Here is a 13,697-nt window from a genome sequence, read left to right as displayed (position 1 = left end):
TTTACACTACTATACCCTCTCACTATAATGGCTTTTCTCTATAATACTAAGAGAATGTGGGATATTTTCAGCATTTTTTCCCTTATACATATAATAATTAATCATTTTCATATGTATATTATTTAATTTACTCATATTTTGCCAAAATCATATGAATACATAAGTTTTGAACAATATGAGAGGTCGGCAACCACTGCCTACCTATAGTAGTTTTTGAACCCTCTGTCGTAATTCCGGTCGTTTACACTACTATACCCTCTCACTATAATGGCTTTTCTCTATAATACTAAGAGAATGTGGGATATTTTCAGCATTTTTTCCCTTATACATATAATAATTAATCATTTTCATATGTATATTATTTAATTTACTCATATTATTGCCAAAATCATATGAATACATAAGTTTTGAACAATATGAGAGGTCGGCAACCACTGCCTACCTATAGTAGTTTTTTGAACCCTCTGTCCGTAATTCCGGTCGTTTACACTACTATACCCTCTCACTATAATGGCTTTTCTCTATAATACTAAGAGAATGTGGGATATTTTCAGAATTTTTTCCCTTATACATATAATAATTAATCATTTTCATATGTATATTATTTAATTTACTCATATTATTGCCAAAATCATATGAATACATAAGTTTTGAACAATATGAGAGGTCGGCAACCACTGCCTACCTATAGTAGTTTTTTGAACCCTCTGTCGTAATTCCGGTCGTTTACACTACTATACCCTCTCACTATAATGGCTTTTCTCTATTATACTAAGAGAATGTGGGATATTTTCAGCATTTTTTCCCTTATACATATAATAATTAATAATTTTCATATGTATATTATTTAATTTACTCATATAATTGCCAAAATCATATGAATACATAAGTTTTGAACAATATGAGAGGTCGGCAACCACTGCCTACCTATAGTAGTTTTTGAACCCTCTGTCGTAATTCCGGTCGTTTACACTACTATACCCTCTCACTATAATGGCTTTTCTCTATAATACTAAGAGAATGTGGAATATTTCAGCATTTTTTCCCCTATACATATATAATTAATAATTTTCATATGTATATTATTTAATTTACTCATATAATTGCCAAAATCATATGAATACATAAGTTTTGAAACAATATGAGAGGTCGGCAACCACTGCCTACCTATAGTAGTTTTTGAACCCTCTGTCGTAATTCCGGTCGTTTACACTACTATACCCTCTCACTATAATGGCTTTTCCTATAATACTAAGAGAATGTGGGAATATTTCAGCATTTTTTCCCCTATACATATAATAATTAATAATTTTCATATGTATATTATTTAATTTACTCATATAATTGCCAAAATCATAATAAATACATAAGTTTGAACAATATCAGAGGTCAGCAACGGTCTTTCCTCTATAATACTAAGATAATATGGGAATATTTTCAGCATTTTTTCCCTTATAACATTTATACATATAATAATTAATCATTTTCATATGTATATTATTTAATTTACTCATATTATTGCCAAAATCATATAAATACATAAGTTTTGAACAATATCAGAGGTCAGCAACGGTCTTTCCTCTATAATACTAAGATAATGTGGGAATATTTCAATCATTTTTTCCTTTATACATTTATACCATATAATATTTAATCATTTTATATGTATATTATTTAATTACTCATATAATTGCCAAAATCATATAAATACATAAGTTTTGAACAATATCAGAGGTCGGCAACGGTCTTTCCTCTATAATACTAAGATAATATGGGAATATTTCAGCATTTTTCCCTTATACATATAATAATTAATCATTTCATATGTATATTATTTAATTTACTCGTATAATTGCCAAAATCCTATGAAGACATAAGAGAATACAATATGAGAGGTCGGCGCAACCATAATATAGTAGTTGATGACGAGGTGTTTGGCAACTTGATACAATTCTTTAAAAAGTCTTTATATTAATTATATGATAGGGACAATATCATATGCGTCACTAAATTGATGACGAGGTGTTTGGCAACGTGACAAAATCATTAAAGTCTTTATATTAATTATATGATAGAGACAATATCATATGCGTCACTAAATTGATGACGAGGTATTTGGCAACTTGATAGAATTCTTTAAAGTCTTTATATCAAAAATTATATGATAGGGACAATATCATATGCGTCACTAAATTGATGACGAGGTGTTTGGCAACTTGACACAATTCATTAAAGTCTTTATATTAATTATATGATAGAGACAATATCATATGCGTCCACTAAATTGATGACGAGGTATTTGGCAACTTGATATAATTCTTTAAAGTCTTTATATCAAATATTATATGATAGGGACAATATCATATGCGTCACTAAATTGATGACGAGGTGTTTGGCAACTTGACACAATTCATTAAAGTCTTTATATTAATTATATGATAGGGACAATATCATATGCGTCACTAAATTGATGACGAGGTATTTGGCAACTTGATACAATTCTTTAAAGTTTTTATATCAAAAATTATATGATAGGGACAATATCATATGCGTCACTAAATTGATGACGAGGTGTTTGGCAACTTGACACAATTCATTAAAGTCTTTATATTAATTATATGATAGGGACAATATCATATGCGTCACTAATTGATGACGAGGTATTTGGCAACTTGATACAATTCTTTAAAGTTTTTATATCAAAAATTATATGATAGGGACAATATCATATGCGTCACTAAATTGATGACGAGGTGTTTGGCAACTTGACACAATTCATTAAAGTCTTTATATTAATTATATGATAGAGACAATATCATATGCGTCACTAAATTGATGACGAGGTATTTGGCAACTTGATAAATTCTTTAAAGTCTTTATATCAAAATTATATGATAGGGACAATATCATATGCGTCACTAAATTGATGACGAGGTGTTTGGCAACTTGACACAATTCATTAAAGTCGGGATTATTTTTGGCGGAATTGATGACGAGCAACTTTCATTAAAGTCTTTATATTAATTATATGATAGGACAATATCATATGCGTCACTAAATTGATGACGAGGTATTTGGCAACTTGATACAATTCTTTAAAGAAAATTATATGATAGGGACAATATCATATGCGTCACTAAATTGATGACGAGGTGTTTGGCAACTTGACACAATTCATTAAAGTCTTTATATTAATTATATGATAGGACAATATCATATGCGTCACTAAATTGATGACGATTGGCAACTTGTAAAGTCTTTATATTAATTATATGATAGGACAATATCATATGCGTCACTAAATTGATGACGAGGTATTTGGCAACTTGATACAATTCTTTAAAGTATATGATAGGGACAATATCATATGCGTCACTAAATTGATGACGAGGTTTTGGCAACTTGTTAAAGTCGGACAATATCATAACTAAATGATGACGAGGTGTTTGGCAACTTGGTATGATAGGGTCATATGCGTCACTAAATTGATGACGAGGTATTTGGCAACGTGATAGAATTCTTTAAAGTCTTATATCAAAAATTATACGATAGGACAATATCATATGCGTCACTAAATTGATGACGAGGTATTTGGCAACTTGATATAATTCTTTAAAGTCTATCAAAAATTATATGATAGGGACAATATCATATGCGTCACTAAATTGATGACGAGGTGTTTGTTTGGCTACAGGAAAAATCATTTATTTATCGAATCATCAAGCAAAGGATAAGCTTCAGTGGATCGCAGTATGGCAGCTGCTCAACCACTTACAACACCTTGCCTGTTACAAAAGTCGTTTACAATTGATTCTAGGCTTTGTCATTGTATTAAATAATGCTTTTATATGTAACTAGCGCGGCATCAGGTGATCGAAGATCCTCCTAATTTACTATGTTACAAATTACATTGGCATCACATCCATTGTCGTTTATAAAATAAATTATAAACTTTAAATGGTTTAGAAGCCATACAATGCAAATTGCCCCTTATTTATCATTGCAGTCCAGCACGGATACGACCTTAGAGGCGTTCAGGCATAATCCAACGGACGTAGCGTCATACCACTGTTCGCTCGAACAAGTATTGTGCCATTGGTCCGTACCTGCGGTTCCTCTCGTACTACGCAGGAATGCTGTCGCAACAACGTTTTGTCATTAGTAGGGTAAAACTAACCTGTCTCACGACGGTCTAAACCCAGCTCACGTTCCCTTGCATGGGTGAACAATCCAACGCTTGGTGAATTTTGCTTCACAATGATAGGAAGAGCCGACATCGAAGGATCAAAAAGCGACGTCGCTATGAACGCTTGGCCGCCACAAGCCAGTATCCCTATGGTAACTTTTCTGACACCTCTTGTAAAAACTCTTTAAACCAAAAGGATCGATAGGCCGAGCTTTTGCTGTCCCTGTGTGTACTGAACACCGAGATCAAGTCAGCATTTGCCCTTTTGCTCTATGTGTGGTTTCTGTCCGCACTGAGCTGGCCTTGGGACACCTCCGTTATTATTTGAGAGATGTACCGCCCCAGTCAAACTCCCTACCTGGCAATGTCCTTGAATTGGATCATACCTGAGTAATTGGAGTTATACCAAATTTTCAAATCAAAAATACATAAATGCATCGTTTTATTAAAGAATTGTTTGCGATTTATAACAAACTCGTGATACTTTGATCAAGAAGCTTGCATCAAAACCCAATACCATAAGATATAATAAATATATCCGTATAATGGCTAGGAAATGATACACGTTCCATTTAATCAAGTAAGTAAGGAAACAATAAGAGTAGTGGTATTTCATTGACGATACCAAACCGAGGTCTAATATCTCCCACTTATTCTACACCTCTTATGTCTCCTTACACTGCCAGATTAGAGTCAAGCTCAAAAGGGTCTTCTTTCCCCGCTAATTATTCCAAGCCCGTTCCCTTGGCTGTGGTTTCGCTAGATAGTAGATAGGGACAGTAGGAATCTCGTTAATCCATTCATGCGCGTCACTAATTAGATGACGAGGCATTTGGCTACCTTAAGAGAGTCATAGTTACTCCCGCCGTTGACCCGCGCTTACTTGAATTTCTTCACTTTGACATTCAGAGCACTGGGCAGAAATCACATTGTGTCAACACCCGCTAGGGCCATCACAATGCTTTGTTTTAATTAGACAGTCGGATTCCCCAAGTCCGTGCCAGTTCTGAATTGATTGTTAATTGATAATCGTTATAATTGATAAGAACTAATTGGTTTAACCCAAATAGTATTCTTAAAAATTTTAGCAAGAAAGTTCCACAATTGGCTACGTAACTAAACTATCCGGGGAACAAGTAACTAACATAAATGCTAGAAACTCTATTTACCCAGAACGAGCACATAAACCATGTTATTGTTTTCCCAATCAAGCCCGACTATCTCAATCTTCAGAGCCAATCCTTATCCCGAAGTTACGGATCTAATTTGCCGACTTCCCTTACCTACATTATTCTATCGACTAGAGACTCTTCACCTTGGAGACCAGCTGCGGATATTGGTACGGCCTGTTGAGAAGTTTGCGTGTCCCCACCATAAATTTTCAAGGTCCGAGGAGAAAATATCGACACAACAGTATATGTCATGCTCTTCTAGCCCATCTACCATATCTCTCTGCGAAGACTTCCATGGTAGTACGGCTATAAAACAGAAAAGAAAACTCTTCCGATATCTCTCGACGGCTTCTTTATGGTCGTTCCTGTTGCCAGGATGAGCACGAGGCCCATATTTAATAACAAACGGATACTCAACAGGTTACGGAATTGGAACCGTATTCCCTTTCGTTCAAAATTATTCAAGTGTATTATATTCGCTTTGTTTATATAGTTAGGCATTTTTTTTTACTTGAAAATTTTCGGCTTTCGCCTTGAACTTAGGACCGACTAACTCGTGATCAACCACTGTTCACACGAAACCCTTCTCCACTTCAGTCCTCCAAGGTCTCATTCGATTATTTGCTACTACCACCAAGATCTGTACCAATGGCAGCTCCATGCAGGCTTACGCCAAACACTTCTACGCATACCATTGTACCTTCCTACTCACTAAAGTTTCAAAATTTATATCACAAGTAATATAAATCATCTACTTTAGCGGTAATGTATAGGTATACAACTTAAGCGCCATCCATTTTAAGGGCTAGTTGCTTCGGCAGGTGAGTTGTTACACACTCCTTAGCGGATTTCGACTTCCATGATCACCGTCCTGCTGTTTTAAGCAACCAACGCCTTTCATGGTATCTGCATGAGTTGTTAATTTGGGCACCGTAACATTACGTTTGGTTCATCCCACAGCGCCAGTTCTGCTTACCAAAAGTGGCCCACTGGGCACATTATATCATAACCTTGAACTTCATATCAAGAAAGTTAAGGTTCTTACCCATTTAAAGTTTGAGAATAGGTTAAGATCGTTTCGACCCTAAGGCCTCTAATCATTCGCTTTACCAGATAAGATTATTTTATATAATATTAAAATGCACCAGCTATCCTGAGGGAAACTTCGGAAGGAACCAGCTACTAGATGGTTCGATTGGTCTTTCGCCCCTATACTCAATTCTGACAATCGATTTGCACGTCAGAACTGTTTCGGTCTTCCATCAGGGTTTCCCCTGACTTCAACCTGATCAAGTATAGTTCACCATCTTTCGGGTCACAGCATATATGCTCAAGGTACGTTCCAGTTAGAGGCATAAATAATATAAATATACATTATACATAACTATATAGAACGCCCCGGGATTGTGTTAATTAGCTATAAATAGCTAAAAAACTAATCCCATTATTAGTCAAGTTAATTACGCTATTAGGTTTACATCCCAATAACTTGCACATATGTTAGACTCCTTGGTCCGTGTTTCAAGACGGGTCCCGAAGGTATCCTGAATCTTTCGCATTGTTAATCATACAAGAGCATATAATAAACACAAAAATCAATGATAATTATGCCATTATATAATTCCGAAAAATTAACGCTCTGTAATAATATAAATCTATCAGCACTTTATCAAATTAATAACATTTATTCTGTGTTAAAATGCAAGCAATTTAATTGGAATAAACTATAAGTTATATTTTATGATAAATTTGGGATATGCTAATAGATTACAATGTCCTTATATGGAAAAAATGCACATTATTCTTAATAATATTATTTAAATATTACAATTTTAATGATGAATTTTCCATAACGGATATTCAGGTTCATCGGGCTTAACCTCTAAGCAGTTTCACGTACTGTTTAACTCTCTATTCAGAGTTCTTTTCAACTTTCCCTCACGGTACTTGTTTACTATCGGTCTCATGGTTATATTTAGTTTTAGATGGAGTTTACCACCCACTTAGTGCTGCACTATCAAGCAACACGACTCTTTGGAAACATCATCTAGTAATCATTAACGTTATACGGGCCTGGCACCCTCTATGGGTAAATGGCCTCATTTAAGAAGGACTTAAATCATTAATTTCTCATACTAGAATATTGACGCTCCATACACTGCATCTCACATTTGCCATATAGACAAAGTGACTTAGTGCTGAACTGTTTTCTTTTCGCTCGCCGCTACTAAGAAAATCCTTGTTAGTTTCTTTTCCTCCCCTAATTAATATGCTTAAATTCAGGGGTAGTCCCATATGAGTTGAGGTTGTATATATAACTATTTTTTGCCATAAATTCTTTATATATAAATGATAAAACAATCAATTAAATTCGTTATAAATAGTTCCAATAGTTCTTGTAAGCAAAGTTATTTTTTATCCATTTAACGAACCAACGAAGAATAATAACAAAACCAAGATTTTTCTTTTTCCGAATCATTAATAAGAGACAATTCTAGATGAAAAAATTTCAATTTTTTATGCTAGACATTTCTCAGTATTATTTGATTGAAAAAGAAAATATTTCTCTTCGTTTTTCACATTCAAATGTGAGATAATGTTTTTCATTTCTTTTTTAATATTATGAATAAAATCATTATTTAATCCAATAATATACCATATGCTTATAAAAAATTTATAAACAACTTAATTAGCATAGTCTTACAACCCTCAACCATATGTAGTCCAAGCAGCACTATAAAATTAATTAAAGTACATAACAGCATGGACTGCGATATGCGTTCAAAATGTCGATGTTCATGTGTCCTGCAGTTCACACGATGACGCACAGTTTGCTGCGTTCTTCATCGACCCATGAGCCGAGTGATCCACCGCTTAGAGTTTTATAATTCATTTTTATATAATATCAATATTGTTTTTATTGAAAGAAATTAAAAATACACCATTTTACTGGCATATATCAATTCCTTCAATAAATTTATTTTTATACCTAAAAATAAATGTTGCGATATGTCTTAGTTTCATATAAGCATTATGTATCATAAAAATCTGGTTATGGTTTGCTATTTTGGGTGACACATACTGCAAAATTTATATAAAACATTAACCTGATGGATGACAGGTACAAACATTGTATATTTTAGGTTGTTGCATTAGCCAACGTATGCTCATAACATAGATGAACAATACATATTCGCAACGCGTGTATATTATGGTCCATATACACACACACTTATTTTGAATACCACATTCAAAATTATTTTAATTTTAATTCGACTTCTACTTTCAAATTTTGTTCAGTTTCTTCGATTTCCATTTTCGAGAATTTGTTTTTATAGGAAACGCCATTGTTGTAGTAGGTACTGCCACAAATACGCACAACAACATTAATAATGTTAAAGTCTTTTTATGAGGTTGCCAAGCCCCACATATAAAATAAAAGCCATCTTCATTTTATTTTGACTTTAACTTTTGATTCCGTGGAATCATTTTGTAATATTTTTATTTTGGTAAATTGTATTTATTTGTATTATAACAAATGTTTATTAACGATAAGGATATTATACAATAATGATCCTTCCGCAGGTTCACCTACGGAAACCTTGTTACGACTTTTACTTCCTCTAAATAATCAAGTTCGGTCAACTTTTGCGAAACAACCGTAACACGCAAGGCGTCACAGTGATCACGTCCGGAGACCTCACTAAATAATTCAATCGGTAGTAGCGACGGGCGGTGTGTACAAAGGGCAGGGACGTAATCAATGCGAGTTAATGACTCACACTTACTGGGAATTCCAAGTTCATGTGAACAGTTTCAGTTCACAATCCCAAGCATGAAAGTGGTTCAGCGGTTTACCCGGACCTCTCGGTCTAGGAAATACACGTTGATACTTTCATTGTAGCGCGCGTGCAGCCCAGGACATCTAAGGGCATCACAGACCTGTTATTGCTCAATCTCATTATTGCTAGACGCAATTTGTCCATTTAAGAAGCTAGTGTCCTTATAATGGGACAAACCAACAGGTACGGCTCCACTTACATAAACACATTCAAACACAATAAACATTTTACTGCCACCATGAATGAAGGCTACATAAGCTTCAGCACCATAATCCTGAAGATATCTATTTAATATATTTGAGTCTCGTTCGTTATCGGAATTAACCAGACAAATCACTCCACGAACTAAGAACGGCCATGCACCACCACCCATAGATTCGAGAAAGAGCTATCAATCTGTCTTACACACTTATGTTCGGACCTGGTAAGTTTTCCCGTGTTGAGTCAAATTAAGCCGCAGGCTCCACTCCTGGTGGTGCCCTTCCGTCAATTCCTTTAAGTTTCAGCTTTGCAACCATACTTCCCCCGGAGCCCAAAAGCTTTGGTTTCCCGGGAAGCGACTGAGAGAGCCATAAAAGTAGCTACACCCAATTGCTAGCTGGCATCGTTTATGGTTAGAACTAGGGCGGTATCTGATCGCCTTCGAACCTCTAACTTTCGTTCTTGATTAATGAAAACATCTTTGGCAAATGCTTTCGCTTAAGTTAGTCTTACGACGGTCCAAGAATTTCACCTCTCGCGTCGTAATACTAATGCCCCCAAACTGCTTCTATTAATCATTACCTCTTGATCTGAAAACCAATGAAAGCAGAACAGAGGTCTTATTTCATTATCCCATGCACAGAATATTCAGGCATTTGAAGCCCTGCTTTAAGCACTCTAATTTGTTCAAAGTAATAGTACCGGCCCACAATAACACTCGTTTAAGAGCACTAGTGCAGGTTTTAAATAGGAGGAACATATGAAAAAATACAAGTATTTAATCACATATAAGAACTCCACCGGTAATACGCTTACATACATAAAGGTATAGTACTAACCACAATTGTAAGTTGTACTACCCGTATGAAGCACAAGTTCAACTACGAACGTTTTAACCGCAACAACTTTAATATACGCTATTGGAGCTGGAATTACCGCGGCTGCTGGCACCAGACTTGCCCTCCAATTGGTCCTTGTTAAAGGATTTAAAGTGTACTCATTCCAATTACAGGGCCTCGGATATGAGTCCTGTATTGTTATTTTTCGTCACTACCTCCCCGAGCTGGGAGTGGGTAATTTACGCGCCTGCTGCCTTCCTTAGATGTGGTAGCCGTTTCTCAGGCTCCCTCTCCGGAATCGAACCCTGATTCCCCGTTACCCGTTGCAACCATGGTAGTCCTATACTACCATCAAAAGTTGATAGGGCAGACATTTGAAAGATCTGTCGTCGGTACAAGACCATACGATCTGCATGTTATCTAGAGTTCAACCAATATAACGATCTTGCGATCGCTTGGTTTTAGCCTAATAAAAGCACATGTCCCATAAGGTTCATGTTTTAATTGCATGTATTAGCTCTAGAATTACCACAGTTATCCAAGTAACTGTTAACGATCTAAGGAACCATAACTGATATAATGAGCCTTTTGCGGTTTCACTTTTAATTCGTGTGTACTTAGACATGCATGGCTTAATCTTTGAGACAAGCATATAACTACTGGCAGGATCAACCAGAATAATGTTTTTCCTTCATATTCCATTCATATATTTTGAATCGAAATAAGCAATATAATAGATATATAGATATATAGATTTTTCACTTTATATAATTCCATGATTTTTATTATATTGAATAAAATTCAATATTTCGCCTTTGGGTAAAATTTTAAATATATAAGTAAAAAAATCCATTCGATTACGGCCATTTTTATATAGCATTCGTAATCCATATTTTCATTTTTAATTTATACTTGTTTTACCAATATAACAAGAATTTCATCTAATTATTGTAATATATATATTTCTATAATTTTATCTTTTTATACATACATATTTCATTATAAAATATCATTTTATTTCCAACATACATAATTATTGTATCCACACATGTACAATTTTTGTTTAACCAATATAAATATTAAGTTAAATCATTTGCATTTTGAAGATAAATTTAAAATTTATCTCTTTTCATATATATCTCTGGTAATATATAACATAAAACCAAGCGCATATGATAATATTTCCACATTTAATATATAATTTTATATTTCTTTCATAAGAATCCATATTTGTATTATACCGTAACGATATAATAATCCAACTATACGGCAGGTAATAAATTAATATTTGCCTGCCTCCAAAAATTAACGATAATATATGGAAACGATTTGTTATTCTATATATAATAGAAACTTGACTTTTGTTTCAACGATATTATCTATAAAGCGTATATTCCTATTATCCGCGGAGCCAAGTCCCGTGTTCTATAGAACTGAGAAACAAATTTGTACGGATAATAATATACTTTATTGTATGTAACCAATATAAACATAATCCGAAATAAATATTTCGAATAATGCGGGAGGTCGGCAACCACTGCCTACCTATAGTAGTTTTTGAACCCGCTGTCCTCAAAGCGGGTATTTTCAATTCCGTTTGCCACCCAACATACGGGCTATTCTCTTATATATTAAGAGATTATAGGAACATTTCATTTTTTTTCCATTATTCATATATAATATGATTATTTTTCCCTTATACATATAATAATTAATCATTTTCATATGTATATTATTTAATTTACTCATATTATTGCCAAAATCATATGAATACATAAGTTTTGAACAATATGAGAGGTCGGCAACCACTGCCTACCTATAGTAGTTTTTGAACCCTCTGTCGTAATTCCGGTCGTTTACACTACTATACCCTCTCACTATAATGGCTTTTCTCTATAATACTAAGAGAATGTGGGATATTTTCAGCATTTTTTCCCTTATACATATAATAATTAATCATTTTCATATGTATATTATTTAATTTACTCATATTATTGCCAAAATCATATGAATACATAAGTTTTGAACAATATGAGAGGTCGGCAACCACTGCCTACCTATAGTAGTTTTTGAACCCTCTGTCGTAATTCCGGTCGTTTACACTACTATACCCTCTCACTATAATGGCTTTTCTCTATAATACTAAGAGAATGTGGGATATTTTCAGCATTTTTTCCCTTATACATATAATAATTAATCATTTTCATATGTATATTATTTAATTTACTCATATTATTGCCAAAATCATATGAATACATAAGTTTTGAACAATATGAGAGGTCGGCAACCACTGCCTACCTATAGTAGTTTTTGAACCCTCTGTCGTAATTCCGGTCGTTTACACTACTATACCCTCTCACTATAATGGCTTTTCTCTATAATACTAAGAGAATGTGGGATATTTTCAGCATTTTTTCCCTTATACATATAATAATTAATCATTTTCATATGTATATTATTTAATTTACTCATATTATTGCCAAAATCATATGAATACATAAGTTTTGAACAATATGAGAGGTCGGCAACCACTGCCTACCTATAGTAGTTTTTGAACCCTCTGTCGTAATTCCGGTCGTTTACACTACTATACCCTCTCACTATAATGGCTTTTCTCTATAATACTAAGAGAATGTGGGATATTTTCAGCATTTTTTCCCTTATACATATAATAATTAATAATTTTCATATGTATATTATTTAATTTACTCATATAATTGCCAAAATCATATGAATACATAAGTTTTGAACAATATGAGAGGTCGGCAACCACTGCCTACCTATAGTAGTTTTTGAACCCTCTGTCGTAATTCCGGTCGTTTACACTACTATACCCTCTCACTATAATGGCTTTTCTCTATAATACTAAGAGAATGTGGGAATATTTCAGCATTTTTTCCCCTATACATATAATAATTAATAATTTTCATATGTATATTATTTAATTTACTCATATAATTGCCAAAATCATATAAATACATAAGTTTTGAACAATATCAGAGGTCAGCAACGGTCTTTCCTCTATAATACTAAGATAATATGGGAATATTTTCAGCATTTTTTCCCTTATACATTTATACATATAATAATTAATCATTTTCATATGTATATTATTTAATTTACTCATATTATTGCCAAAATCATATAAATACATAAGTTTTGAACAATATCAGAGGTCAGCAACGGTCTTTCCTCTATAATACTAAGATAATGTGGAATATTTCATCATTTTTTCCTTTATACATTTATACATATAATATTTAATCATTTTATATGTATATTATTTAATTTACTCATATAATTGCCAAAATCATATAAATACATAAGTTTTGAACAATATCAGAGGTCGGCAACGGTCTTTCCTCTATAATACTAAGATAATATATTTCAGCATTTTTTCCCTTATACATATAATAATTAATCATTTTCATATGTATATTATTTAATTTACTCGTAT

General features: G+C 33.4%; 3 non-coding genes across 3 annotated transcripts; all 3 read right to left on the bottom strand.

The window, feature by feature from the left end:
• Positions 1-3,711: 3,711 nt before the first annotated feature.
• On the bottom strand, positions 3,712-7,667 carry LOC117149820. The gene has a single exon (XR_004460542.1). It is a non-coding gene; the product is annotated as a large subunit ribosomal RNA (ribosomal RNA).
• Positions 7,668-8,061: 394 nt separating this feature from the next.
• On the bottom strand, positions 8,062-8,240 carry LOC117149826. Its single transcript, XR_004460546.1, has one exon. It is a non-coding gene; the product is annotated as a 5.8S ribosomal RNA (ribosomal RNA).
• Positions 8,241-8,926: 686 nt separating this feature from the next.
• LOC117149817 lies at positions 8,927-10,919 on the bottom strand. Its single transcript, XR_004460539.1, has one exon. It is a non-coding gene; the product is annotated as a small subunit ribosomal RNA (ribosomal RNA).
• Positions 10,920-13,697: the final 2,778 nt, after the last annotated feature.

Source organism: Drosophila mauritiana, unplaced genomic scaffold (assembly GCF_004382145.1).
Source record: "Drosophila mauritiana strain mau12 unplaced genomic scaffold, ASM438214v1 U_36, whole genome shotgun sequence".
NCBI lineage: Eukaryota > Metazoa > Arthropoda > Insecta > Diptera > Drosophilidae > Drosophila > Drosophila mauritiana.
Note: the sequence above shows the minus strand (reverse complement) of the source record. Positions and strands in the feature narration are given on the sequence as shown.